General features: G+C 49.9%; 1 protein-coding gene across 1 annotated transcript in view; it reads left to right on the top strand.

The window, feature by feature from the left end:
* Nucleotides 1–11802: 11802 nt before the first annotated feature.
* The window catches only part of DSEL (dermatan sulfate epimerase like), an 87874-nt gene continuing 85643 nt past the window's right edge, over nucleotides 11803–14033 (top strand). Inside the window, exon 1 of the mRNA XM_084848108.1 lies at nucleotides 11803–11893. The gene's annotated coding sequence lies outside the window, so the exon portion shown is untranslated. The remainder of the gene's footprint in view (nucleotides 11894–14033) is intronic.

The following is a 14033-nucleotide window of genomic DNA, read 5'->3' as shown; positions in this document are numbered from 1 at the left end:
TTTTTAAATACCCCCCCCCAGTCCACTCTATGGAATCATATCAAACCTATTGTTTTGTGATACTAAGTACTTAGAGGAAGTGTGTGGGTAGTGGGCTGTTTCAGTAATAGTGGGGGAGTGGCAACCCAGCAAGCTCTGAAATATGGGTTGTGAACCCTTTGTTATTGTGATTATAAAGGTATTGTGTAGACAATAAGCCCCCCACCCCCCTGTTTTGGGCATGTTCCCAGAAATTTTGTGCAGTAAATTCGCTTAGCATAGGGATCTCCTGCAGACCTTGGCTGTAGCAGCAATGATGAAATCAAGGTAGCACAAAACATATTCCAATTCTTTAAAGTAATTGAAGAGTGTACTCTCTGGTGCACTGTCAAAGAAATGGAAATGAGAGAGAGAGAGAGAGAGGGAGAGAGAGAGAGAGAGAGAGAGAGCTATTTATATGCTTCCTGATGTTGGCAAGAAGATCTGTAAATTATTGCTTCTCAGAAATACCTCTTGAGTCCAACAGAACTAAAGAAAGTGCCAGGACTGGATAGCTTAATTGGCAATGCAGTTAAGGCTGTAATCTTATACACACTTCCCTGTGAGTAATTCCTATTTAAATCAATGGGGCTTACTTCTGAGTAGTTATGTATAATATTGCACTGTAATCCTAGGTGCCTGGGTTTAAGATGGGGTGGAAAACTTGCAGCCCTCCTGATGATCTGGCCTACAACTAAGCCTGATGTCTTAGATGTGACCAGTGGCTGGTTATAAACACAACTTAGAAATTGTGATTATCTTAGCTTGGCCGGGAGTGATTGTTTGGATGAGTGGACTGTATGAGCTGAATAGATGAGGGGATGTTGAATGGTGAGTGGGTGTTGAAAGTGTGTGGGTAGTTCTGGTGTGGCAAGGATGTGCTGGGGAAACTCTGACACAGGGACCCATGGAGGAGGTACCACTATTCCAGTGACTTGGGGCAGAGGGAGATGTGGCAGGAGGAGGGAGGAGGGACCTCAAAGTAGAATGGGCCGCATATGTTTATACATGTCTACCTTCTACTCCCTTCCCCTCCTCGAGCTCTCATGTACCTGGTAGCTCATCCACTGGGCCCTCCTGTCTTGCGGTGCTGCTATTTAATGCCAGGCTAGTCTGCAATAAGACCACACTCATTCATGATGTAACTGTGGATAATACAACCCTGGGATGTTTTAATGAGACTTGGGTGGGTGAGCTGGTGGAGTTGATCTGACTCAGCTCTGCCCACCTGGGTAGTCAGTGCAGCACCAACATAGACTAGAGGGCCGGGGGAGGAGAGTCATAGAACCTCCATCTCTATCACCAGGAAACCACTCCACCTTGGAGCAAGCCTTGAGGTACTGCACCTGGTGTTGGGCCATAGAGACAGATTGGGGATGCTGCTGCTGTACTGCCCACCCTGCTGCTCAGCATCCTCCCTGACCGAGCTGGCAGAGGCAGTCGCTAGTATGGTGTTGGAGGAATCCAGGATGGTGGTTCTGGGAGACTTCAGCTTCCATGCTGGCTCAGGACTTTATGGCCTCGATGACAACCATGGAGCTGTCTCAGTTTGTCATTGGCCTAACACATGAAACGGAGCATACCCCTGATTTGTTTTTTGCTCCAAGTTGTGAGATGGGCAGTCTGAAAATGGGGGGGGGGATAACTCCATTTTCATGGTCAGACCATTTCCTGGTGAGATTTGAACTCATGGAACTACTTCCCTCCTGCAGGGGTGGGGGACCTATTCAGATGGTCCACCCCAGGAGACCAATGGAACCCAGTGGATTTCTGAATGCTCTTAGGGATTTCCCAATGGAGAGAGCTGGTGATCCAGCCAAGGCCCTAGTCTCAATGTAGAACAGTGAGATGCGGAGGGCCATCGACTTGATTGCACCTGAGTGCCCTCTCCAGCACTGTAGAGCCTGCTCTGCTCCTTGGTATACTGGGGAGCTGTGGCCAATGAAACAGGCTGGATGTCGGCTAGAGTGCAAATGGCATAAGACTTGAAGTGAAGAAGACCAAACATGCTGTAGACCGCATAATCGTGCCTACTGCATAGCACAGTGCAGGCAGCAAAGAAGGCTTATTTTATTTTTACTGCCTCCATTGTGTCTGCAAGTAGCTGTCCAGCAGAACAATTCCAGGTGGTCTAGGGGTTGTTAGCATCCTCCCCAGCAAATGGGGCCCTGGCCTCCTCAAGGACCCATAGTGACCTTTTTGTATTGCACTTTGAGGACAAAATCGCTTGTCTCCACATTGAACTTGATGCTGTTAGGGCAGTTCCAGCTGAGGCATCTGACACCACCATCTGCTGGATTTTGTGGGATCAGTAGGGATGGCAGAGAATTTCTCCCCGAAACTTCGGGGGGCCGAGCGCCAACGTGTTCGGCCCCCCGAACAAGTTTCGGGGAGAAATCCTCCGAACCCCCCCCGCCCCCTGCACCCCCCCCCCCCGGGACGGGACTTACCTTCACCGAATGTCCCTCCCGGTGGCTGGTCCGGCTGGCGGTTTGGCGGGTGTTCGAGCGGGGTGGGAGCGGCAGCTGGTCTTTCGACTGGCTGCCGCTGCCGCCACTGCAATGAAAGAAAGAAAAAAAAAAACGCCCCCTGATAGGCTACGTGACGATTCACGTAGCCTATCACAGCTAGATTTGCAAAGTCAGCCATGATAGGCTACGTCAATCGTCACGTAGCCTATCACGGGTGACTTTAAAAAAAAAAAAAGCGCGTACGGATAATGGCGGCCCCCATAGGGAGCCGCCATTCCCGCTCCTTATTTGGTCGCTGTAGTCTACGTAAATGTTTACGTAGACTATGGTGACTAAATAAGGAACGCGAATGGCGGCTCCCAATGGGGGCCGCCATTAGTGTACACGCTTTTTTTTTTTAAAGTCACCCGTGATAGGCTACGTGACGATTGACGTAGCCTATCACGGCTGACTTTGCAGATCTAGCCGTGATAGGCTACGTGAATCGTCACGTAGCCTATCAAGGGGCGTTTTTTTTTTAAAAAAACTTTCGCGTTTGCGGCCGGGCGAGGCGGGAAGCCTCCTCCCCGGCCTGAATTTCGGCCGGGGCGAGGCGGGAAGCCTCCCCCCCGGCCTGAATTTCAGCCGGGGCGAGGCGGGAAGCCTCCCCCCCCCAGCCTGAACTTCGCAGGGGGACCAGCAAAGCACCTCCCCCCCACCGCGAACGTCCTTCGATGACAGGTAAGGGAATTTCGTCCACCCCTAGGGATCAGTCAGTTGCTGCTTAAACATTTCAGTTGCATGTCCTGATGACATGGACAAGGCCTTTGCAGCAATGTGACCAGCCATGTGCCCTCTTGTTCTCTGCCCCTCCTGGCTAATAAAAGCTAGCCGAGGTGATATGACTGTGTGGGTCCAAGGAGTGGTAAATGCTTCCCTGGGGAACAGGATGATCCCTGCTGTCCTTAAGGAGGCGGTAGTGTGACCACTCCTGAAGAAGCTAGGGATGTCAGAGAATTCCGCCACGGACTCCAGTGAGGTCCAGCCCCCTAAAGAAGTTCTAAAGTTCTAAAGAATCCAGCCCCCTGGAATCTGTGGCAGAACAGCCTCCCCCACACACACCCCATGGAATGCCCCCAGAACAGAGCTTACCTGGCAGCGGATGCGGTGGCGGCGGTCCCCCAGCTGCTGCCAGGTTGCTGTGGCCGCAAATGGCGGCCGTCGTAGCGGCCACCATTTGTGTGGCTTCCTTTTGCCATGATAGGCTACATAAATACTTATGTAGCCTATCATGGCAAAGAGCAGGGGCGCAAATGGTGGCAAATGTAGCCTATCATGGCAAAAGGAAGCCACGGAAATGGCAGCCGGCGTAGCGGCCAACATTTGCGGCCGCAGCAGTCCGGCCATGGCTGGAATTCCGGCTGCGGCAGGCCCCGGGCAGTGGCTTCAAGGAGCTGGCTAGGAAGGATTCCAGGGGGAGGGATGGAGTGCCTCCCCCCCACCGCCAATGCCCCAGAATGGACAGGTGAGTGGGATTCATACATCCCTAGAAGAAGCCCACTCTGGATCCAACAGTTCGGATGAACAAACTCACCTTGGTCCAAGTCATAGAATCATAGACTAGTAGGGTTGGAAGAGGCCTACAAGGCCATCGAGTCCAACACCCTGCTCAATGCAGGAATCCAAGTCAGAGCATCCCTGACAGATGGCTGTCCAGCCTTGTCTTGAATGCCTCCAGTGTGGGAAAGCCACCACCCCAGGTAATTAGTTCCATTGTCATACTGCTCTAACAGTCAGGAATTTTTTCCTGATGTTCAGCCAGAATCTGGCTTCCTGTAACTTGAGCCCATTATTCCGTGTCCTGCACTCTGGGGTGATCGAGAAGAGATGCTGGCCTTCCTCTCTGTGACAGCCTTTCAAGTATCTGTCCTATCTCCCCTCAGTCTTCTCTTCTCAAGGCTAAACATGCCCAGTTCTTTCAGTCTCTCTTCATAGGGCTTTGTTTCCAGTCCCCTAATCATCTTTGTTGCCCTCCTCTGAACCCTCTCCAGTTTGTCTGCGTCCTTCTTAAAATGTGGTGCCCAGAACTGGACACAGTGCTTCAGATGAGGCCTAACCAGTGCTGAGTAGAGGGGAACTAGATAACTTTGAATTTTATTTCTGTCTTCCAAAGTATTAGCTATCCTGCCCAATTTTGTGTCATCTGCAAATTTGATCAGCATTCCTTGCACCTCCTCCTCCAAGTCATTCATAAAAATGTTGAAGAGCACTGGGCCCAGGACTGAGCCCTACGGTACCCCACTCGTTACCTTCTCCCCAGTTTGAGAAGGTCCCATTGATAAGCACTCTTTGAGTCCGATTTTGTAGCCAACTGTGGATCCACCGGATCGTTGTTTCATCTAGCCCACTGTAAGCTAGTTTGCTCATCAAGATATCATGGAGCACTTTGGTGAAAGCTTTGCTGAAGTCGAGAAATACGATGTCTACAGCATTCCCACGGTCCATAAGGGAGGGTACTTGATCAAAAAATGAGATCAGATTCGTCTGGCAGGATTTGTTCTTGACAAATCCATGTTGGCTTCGAGTAATCACTGCATTGTTTTCAAGGTGCTTCCAGACGGATTGCTTTATCAACTGCTCCAGAATTTTCCCAGGGACTGATGTCAGACTGACTGGTCTGTAGTTCCCAGGTTCCTCCTTTTTACCCTTTTTGAAGATAGGGACAACATTAGCCCTCCTCCAGTCATCTGGCACTTCCTCCGTCCTCCATGATTGCTCAAAGAGAATAGACAGCGGTTCTGAGAGTTCTTCTACCAGTTCCTTTATTACTCTATGGTGCAGTTCATCTGGCCCTGGAGATTTGAACTCCTTCAAAGTAATTAGGTGTTCCTTGACCATATGCCTATCGATCTCAAGCTGCAGTCCTGCCCCTTCAGCCTGTACTTCACCTTTGCCAGGGGGTCATAGACCCTCTTTTGGGAGAAGACTGAGCCAAAGTAGGAATTGAGCACCTCTGCCTTTTTTTGTCATCTGTTATCATTTTGCCATCCTTATTTAATAGGTGAACCACCATTTCTTTCCTCTGCCTTTTACTATGCACGTAGCTGAAGAAAGCCTTTTTGTTGTTTTTAGCATCCCTTGCTAACCTCAGCTTGTTCTCAGCTTTACTCCATCCCTGCAATTCTGTGCTACCTGACTGTACTCTTCCTTTGTTACTTGGCCTTCTTTCCACTTCTTATATGTGTCCTTTTTTGTTTTCAGGTCATCTCTAAGCTGTTTGTGAAGCCACATTGGCTTCTTCTGTTGTCTTCCACCTTTTCTTCTTGTTGAAATGGTTTGTAATTGTGCCTTGAGGATTTCCATTTTTAAAAGCTCCCACCCATCTTGGACTCCTTTTCTCGTTAGAGTCGCTTGCCATGGGACCTTACTGATCATTGTTAGGGTTGGCGGAGAATTTCTCCCCGAAACTTCAGGGGGCCGAGCGCCAACGTGTTCGGCCCCCCGAACAAGTTTTGGGGAGAAATTCTCTGCACACCCCCGCCCCCTGCACCCCCCCTGGGACGGGACTTACCTTTCCCGAATGTCCCTCCCGGCGGTGGGTCCCGGCAGCGGTTCGTCGGGTCTTCGTCAGGGGCGGGGGCGGCAGCCGATCTTTCGACCGGCTGCTGCCGCCGCCATTCCAATAAAACTAAAAAAAAAAACACGCCCCCGTGATAGGCTATGTGACGATTAATGTAGCCTATCACGGCTAGATTTGCAAAGTCAGCCATGATAGGCTACGTAAATCGTCACGTAGCCTATCACGGGTGACTTTAAAAAAAAAAGCGCGTACGGCTAATGGCGGCCCCCATAGGGAGCCGCCATTCGCGTTCCTTATTTGGTCGCTGTAGTCTACGTAAAGATTGCGTAGACTACGGTGAAAATAAGGGCAACGCTATTTGCGTTGCCCTTATTTTCGCTGTAGTCTACGTAAAGATTTACATAGACTACAGCGACCAAATAAGGAACGCGAATGGCGGCTCCCTATGGGGGCCACCATTTGCGTACGCGCTTTTTTTTTTTAAGTCACCCGTGATAGGCTATGTAACGATTTACGTAGCCTATCACGGCTGACTTTGCAGATCTAGCCGTGATAGGCTACGTTAATCGTCACGTAGCCTATCACGGGGGCGTTTTTTTTAAAAAACTTTTTATTTCGCGGCCGGGTGAGGCGAGGCACCTCCTCCCCGGCCTGAATTTCGGCCAGGCGAGGCGGGAAGCCTCCCCCCCGGCCTGAATTTCGGCCGGGCGAGGCAGGAAGCCTCCCTCCCGGCCTGAACTTCGGGGGGAGAGCAGTGAAGCACCTCCCCCCCACCGCGAAAAGCTGCAAGACCAGGTAAGTGACTTTCGTGCACCCCTAATCATTGTTCTGAATTTATTAAAATCAGCTTTCCTAAAATCCAGGGTACGCGTTTGACCACACTTGACTTTTGCTTCCCTTAGAACCAAGAACTCAAGTACAACATGGTCGCTTTCCCCCAGAGTTCCTGTAACTGCTACTTTATCCACTAAGTCATCTCTGTTGGTTAGGAGCAAGTCAAGGATAGCCGATCCTCTAGTTCCTTCCTCTACTTTCTGTAGGAGGAAGTTATCCGCCACACAAGTCAGGAATTTCCTGGAGGGGCCATGTTTTGCAGAATTTGTCCCCCAATAAATATGGGGGAAATTGAAGTCCCCCATTACTACTACATCATGATTCCTTGAAACATAGGCTATTTGCTTTTCAAAAGTTTCATCCTCGTCTTCTCCTTGATTGGGTGGCCGGTAGTAGACTCCGACCACCAGGTTCCTTTTATTCTTTGCTCCATTTATTTTGATCCAGATGCTCTCGATGGGGCTACCAAGCTCATCCTCCTGTATTTCTGTGCAGAGATATGTATTTTTCACGTACAGTGCAACCCCATCTCCCTTTCTGTTCCTCCTGTTCTTTTTGAACAAGTTATATCCTTCAATTGCTGTATTCCAGTCATGAGAGTCATCCCACCAAGTCTCAGTTATACCTATCAAGTCATAATTTCCCTCTTGTATTAAGTTTTCAAGTTTGTTCAGTTTGTTTCCCATACTCTGGCCATTAGTATATAGACATCGAAGACCATGTGCTTCATAGTCTGGCTTTCTTCCTACATGTGTCTGAAGACTATTATTGGGTGCTATTAGAGCTGTTCTCTCCGTTGCGGTGCATGAGCCTTCATCCATTTTTACCCCCACCTTTACATCTCCCTTCCCCGTAGGATTCAGTTTAAAGCCCTCCTGATGAAGTTCTTCATGCTGGGACACATTCTTCCCAGCCTTTGTGAGGTGCAACCCATCCCTTGCCAACAGCCCATCTTCCAGGAAGTATAGTCCATGGTCCCAGAATCCAAATCTCTCTCGTCGGTACCACCTTCGTAGCCAGTCATTCACCCGGAGTATTTTTCTTTCCCTTTCTATCCCTCTTCTAATTACTGGAAGGATGGATGAGAAAACTATCTGGGCCCCAAAGTTCTTGAGTTTCCTTCCCAAAGCTTCGAAGTCTGACGTGATTTCTTCGTAGCTCCGCTTGGCGGTATCACTTGTTCCCACATGGATGAGAAGAAAGGGATATCTGTCAGTGGGCTTTATGAGTGCAGGCAACCTTTCAGTCACGTACGTCTCTAATCCTTCCTCCCAGGAGACAACATACCTGGCGACTCCATGGGTCTTCGCAACATACTTGGGTCTCGATCCCACGCAGCAAGGGGTCTCCCACTACTACCACTCTTCTCTTCTTCTTGTAGTAAGCCTGGGTTTCATTGCCTCTGCTTGACTGACCTTCAGCCTCTTGCTCACTCTTATGCAGGTTCCCCTTTTTCAGCCCCCCGAAATCGGTGGCAGAACGGCCCGCCACCCCCCCACCCCCCCCAGGACGGGACTTACCTGAGGCAGATCTTCCTGGCGGTGGCGGTGGCGGCTCCGGCAGCAGTTCGGCAGCGGTGGCTGCGCCAGCGGCCAGTCTTCTGACCAGTTGCCGCCACCACCATTTTCAGGTTTAAAAAAAAAAAAGTGATAGGCTATATAAAGATTTACATAGCCTATCACAGCTAGATTTAAAAAAAACACCGTGATAGGCTACGTAAATCTTTACGTAGCCTATCACGGCTGACTTAAAAAAACCAAAAAAAAACTGTGCATACGCAAATGGCGGCGGCCATGGCCGCCGCCATTTGTGTTCCTTATTTTGGCATGTCTTAGTCTACATAAACATTTACGTAGACTAAGACGGTGAAAATAGGGGGAACGCAAATAGCGTAGCGGACGCTATTTGCGTTCCCCTTATTTTCGCCGTCTTAGTCTACGTAAATGTTTACATAGACTAAGACGTGCCAAAATAAGGAACGCAAATGGCGGCGGCCATGGGCGCCGCCATTTGCATAAGTGGGTTTTTTTTTTTAATCAGCCGTGATAGGCTACGTAAAGATTTACATAGCCTATCACAGCTGACTGCAGGGATGCAAACGGCGGCAGCTACAGCCACCACCATTTGCGTCCCTGCTAGCCAGCGGCCAGATGTCTGACTGCTGGCGGATCCGGCTGGCGGCTCCGCAGAATTGCTGTGGAGCACAGCCGGCCAGCCAGGATTCCAGGGGGGGAGGAACGGAGCGCCTCCCCCCGTGGCGATGATTCTGGGGGGAGGGACGGAACGCCTCCCCCCGCACCATCAGCATAATCCCCGAAAGGTAAGTGATTTTCGTACATCCCTACAAGTACCTGGAATCGGTTCCACCGCTCCACTGCTTCCACTGGTGCAGAGTGGCGTCTAGTTCTCCTTCTCCTAACTGTCACCCTTTTCCAAGGAGTATCCTCTACCGCATTTTTCCTCACCTCAGCATTTCCCACTTCTGCCTCATCTTGCTGTTGCTCTTCAAGCTTCTGGTCTTCCCTTTGCTGCTGTAGTTCCCCCATTCTGTCCAAGAACTCTTCATGTTCTCTTATTCCCCGGATGGTTGACAGTCGCTGCTCCAGTCCACTTACTTTTTCTTCCAGCAGTGTGATCAACTTGCACTTGTTGCAGGTGTAGGCCATGTTGTTCTCAGGCAAGAAAACAAACATTGCACCTACCTTGCAGGTCACCACCACTGGAGAGTCTTGTCCTTCCATTGCCTCTTTTCCCTTTTTGTTTCTAGCTTTCTGATTGTTCTAGACTAGCCTGTGCCTGCTGCTCTACTCAGTAGAGGTTAAAAGCAGAGTCCCACTGGTGTGGAAGTGTGTGTTACAAGACAAATAAAGTAAAAAAAAAAATGTTAAAGGCCTCCCCTTTTACCTCCTCTGCCGAACTCCCCTGGCCAACTCCTGTTTGCTCCCCCTGTCGGTCAAGGACTTGATGGGACAAAGAGCTGGATGCTTCTGATCTCTTCTGATCTCAGAAGCTAAGCAGGGTCAGCCCTGGTTAGTACTTGGATGGGAGATCACCTGGGAATCAGGCTTCCTGCATTGAGCAGGGGGTTGGACTTGATGGTCGTGTAGACACCTTCTAACCCTATGATTCTACAGGATTCTGTTCTATGAGCCACTGCCCCTGCTCACGCAGCCCAGACCCACATTATCTAGTCTCCATGCTTTCCCCACCCCCACCTGCCCAGCTGCGCAAGCCACCTGCCAGTGCCCGCAGCCATCCGTCCTCTGTGCGAGTCACCATTATACGTAGAAATGGCGACTCGTTATTTTTTGTAAATTAAATCTTGTGCACAATGGTTGCCCAGAAAGTGCCAGCCATTGTGCGCTAGATTTAATTCATGAAAAATAGCAAGTTGCCATTTTTATGTATGGTAGCGTGACTCACACAGAGGACAGACAGCTGTGGGCACTCGCGGGCAGAACTGGTAAGTCCCGGCACCTCTCTCAGCTTAGCGGGTGGGGGCTTGGCAAGCCTCGTCCAGAGGGCGGAGTGGAGTGGAGTCTGTTGGACTCCACCCCCCACACTGGTGCTTGTGACATCTCTACCCAATGGTACTATACAACTACCGCCCAGTTGCAAATACCCATTTCCTAGAGAAGATGCTTGAATGGGTCATGGTGGAGCAACTAAAGGCACTCTTGAAGGATACTGCTTATCTAGACCCATTCCAATCTAGGCTTTGATATGGTTACAGGGCTGAATCAGTCTGGGTCATCCTGATGGATGACCTTTATTGAGAGAGGGTGACACACTGGTGACACACAGCTCTATGTCCCTGTGACATCTGATTCAGGAGAGGTGGTACAAGTCCTGGATCAGTGCCTAGATGCAGTAATGGGCTGGATGAGGGCCAATAAACTGAAACTGAATCCTGGCAAGATGGAAGCCATGTGGGTGAGTGGTTTCCGGATCCAGGACATAGACTCATTGCCTGTTCTGAATGGGGTTTATTTATTTATTGCATTTATATCCCTCCTTTTTCCCCCTCTTTCAAGAAACCCAAGGCAGCTTATATTCTCTTTCGCCTCCTCCCTGTTTTATCCTCACAACAACCACCCTGCGAGGTAGGTTGAGTCAGGGATGTTTCTGAGTGCAGGGAGTGGGATAGCAGTTCAGATTCTAAAGGAGAACCATCAAACATGAGGGAGGTGTTTCCCCAGGCTAGTCCAGATATGAGTAGGCCTTCTTCTCAGTTTATGAATGTCCAGATGGCTGAGCATGAGGGTCCCTCCTCACCCCCCCCCATGAGAGGCAGCAAACAAGAGGAGCTGGGGTTTGGGGAGGATGACCTAATAGATGCCAGATGCAGGCACAGAGCAAAGAGAGGGAAGGCAGGGGCAGAACATAGATGGTCTGCCCGAATGGCCTTGCGTGAAAAGCTGCACTTAGAGATAGGGGTGTACGAAACACTTACCCGGTTCCACTGGGGCCATCCATGGGGGGGGGAGGCGCATCTCCCCCCCCCCAGAATCCTCCCCAGCTGGCTCCGCACCATGGAGACTCCATGGAGCCACAGGCCAGGGCTGACTGCAGCCGGAATTCCAGCTGCTGCCTGGCTCCTGCGGCTGCAAATGGTGGCCGCTACGCCAGCCGCCATTTGCGTGGCTGCCAACCATGATAGGCTACGTAAGTAATTACGTAGCCTATCATGAAAAAGGCAGCCATGCAAATGGCAGCTGCTACGCCATTTGCGTGGCTGCCTTTTTCGTGATAGGCTACATAAATACTTACATAGCCTATCACGGCAAAGAGCAGGGGCGCAAATGGCATAGCAGCTGCCATTTGTGCCCCTGCTCTTTGCTGTGATAGGCTACATAAGTATTTATGTAGCCTATCACACTAAAGCAGCCACTCAAATGGCGGCCGCTACGACAGCCGCCGTTTGCAGCTGCAGCAGCTCGGCATCGGCAGGAAGACCTGCTGGAGGAGCTGCCACCACATCTGCCACCGCTGGAGCTGCATCCTCCTCCAGGTAAGCTCCGTCCCGGGGGGATTCCGTGGGGTGGGGGGGGGGAGGACATTCCGCCATGGATTCCAGGGGGGCGGATTCTAAAGAATCCGGCCTCACTGGAGTCCATGGCTAGGGATGTATGAATTGTGTACCTTCTGTGCCACTTGACTTCCGCAGTTTGCGGCCAGTGCTCCGTACCGTCGTTCACAAGCCCCCGGAATTCTCCTCTTTTTTTTCCGCTCCAAAAATTATGAAGATAAATCCGTACCGACAGCCGTAATTCCAGTGCCCAGCCATCTCTGTGAGTCTGCATAACTTCCGTAAGAAAGGCTATTTTTCGTAGATATTTATGTATTTTCCCCCCTGCCCTGACGTGCAGTAATTACTTTCAGGCAAAACACTTCCTCCTCCTAGGGGCTTCCCCAAAGAAGGCTGTCCTAGGTGTGCCTGAGCTATGCACTCTTTGTTTAAAGCAACGCTGTTTGAATGAAAGAAAGAAAGAAAGAAAGAAAGAAAGAAAGAACCTTTTAAAATGACCATGCTCATGATCAAACCTCCTGTTAGTTATCTCAGAAGACCTTTGGGTGAATGGGGGGGGGGGTTCCAGGGAACCAGCTGGACTGAGAGAGAATCTCCCCCACACATACACACACATAATGGAAGAATACAGTTCTTCATACTTCCTGGTATGTTTATTCCTCATTTTGTCCATTCCCTGAGCATGTGCTGAGTGTGCAAACAAAGAGAAGGTTGCTGATCTTTCCCTTCATGCTGCATTTGTACAAGTGAAATGTGACTGCTTCAGAAAGAACTTTCCATTATACTGTCTCTTTTTCTTCATGAGTTTCATATAACAGAAGTATGGTGTAGTGGTGAGAGTCCAGCCCAAAGTCACCCAGTGAGATAACTAACAGGAGGTTTGCTAATGAGCTGGATGTGGAAATACAAAGCTGAGCTGGGGGCAAGTGGGGTGCTGACATGTGTAGGAGTAAGTCGCATTGAACTCAGTAAGACTTCCTTCTGAGTAGACATGAACAGAGTTGGTTCTCCTCTCCATTTTAGCCTCACAATGTCACCAACAAGGCTGGATGTGGAAATATAAAGCTTAGCAGGGGGAATAATACCTCGTGAAAGGCTCCAGACCGGCATGGTCATTTTAAAAGGTTTTTCCTTTCTTTAAAACAGCGTTGCTTTAAACAAAGAGTGCATCGCTCAGGCACACATAGGACAGCCTTGTTTGGGGAAGCCCCTAGGAGGAGGAAGTGTTTTAGCTGAAGGTAAACGGAGACAGAGCATTTCAATTGAAAAAGAACACCCACAAACAAGGTGGTGAGCACAGTTCATTTTTTAAAAAAAAAACCTTACATATTTATTATTGAAATATTCTACCTTGCATTTTTATTTACAAAAATTTCATGACTCTTTGCAAACGACGAAAGAAAAGCCGCATGACTGCTGGCTCCGCAGGACCTCGTGGTGCCGTTTCGCAGAGGATTCCGTGGCACGGACTGAAGGGAATTCGATCCCATTTCAGTTGGTGGCGGAATTCTCTGACATCCCTATTTAGAGGCTTCACAACAAGAGAGGGATCTCCCCAACTTAAGTTAGGCTAGCGAGACCACCTCCCTCTTCAAATGGCGGGCAACTCTCATAGATTCCATTTGAATCCCCTGAAGGCATTCCTTTGTAGACAGAGAGTCTCTGAGAATTTGCATCTGTATGACCCTGTGAGGCAATGGATTAAAAGCTGTAGACTGAAGCCTCTCATCTGTGTATGTTTGGGCGCTGAAGTAAAATGGGGGCTAAGAGAATCCTGACAGGTTGGGCTGAGAGTCTTTTACTAGCCCAAAGTCACCCAGTGATCTTTCATGGCTGAGTGGGGACTAGAACCTGGATCTCCTGGCTCCCAGTCCAACACTCTCACCACTATACCACATGGGTTCTCAGAGGGGTTGCATTCCCTCTGAAAGATGAGGTCCATAGCTTGGGGTTACTCCTAGATCCATCATTGTTGCTGGAGGGCCAAGTGGCCATAGCAGCTCGAAGTGCCGTTTACCAGCTTCAGCTGGTTCACCAGCTACGGCCTCTCCTGGACCGGGATAGCTTGGCCACAGTGACATAGCCACTAGTAACCTCAAGACTGGATTACTGCAATGCATTC

Source organism: Heloderma suspectum, chromosome 4, assembly GCF_057233095.1.
Source record: "Heloderma suspectum isolate Gila_16-S chromosome 4, 16-S_ref, whole genome shotgun sequence".
NCBI classification, from domain to species: Eukaryota; Metazoa; Chordata; class Lepidosauria; order Squamata; family Helodermatidae; genus Heloderma; species Heloderma suspectum.
The sequence above is the reverse complement of the archived record's forward strand: the minus strand, read 5'-3'. Positions and strand labels throughout refer to the sequence as shown.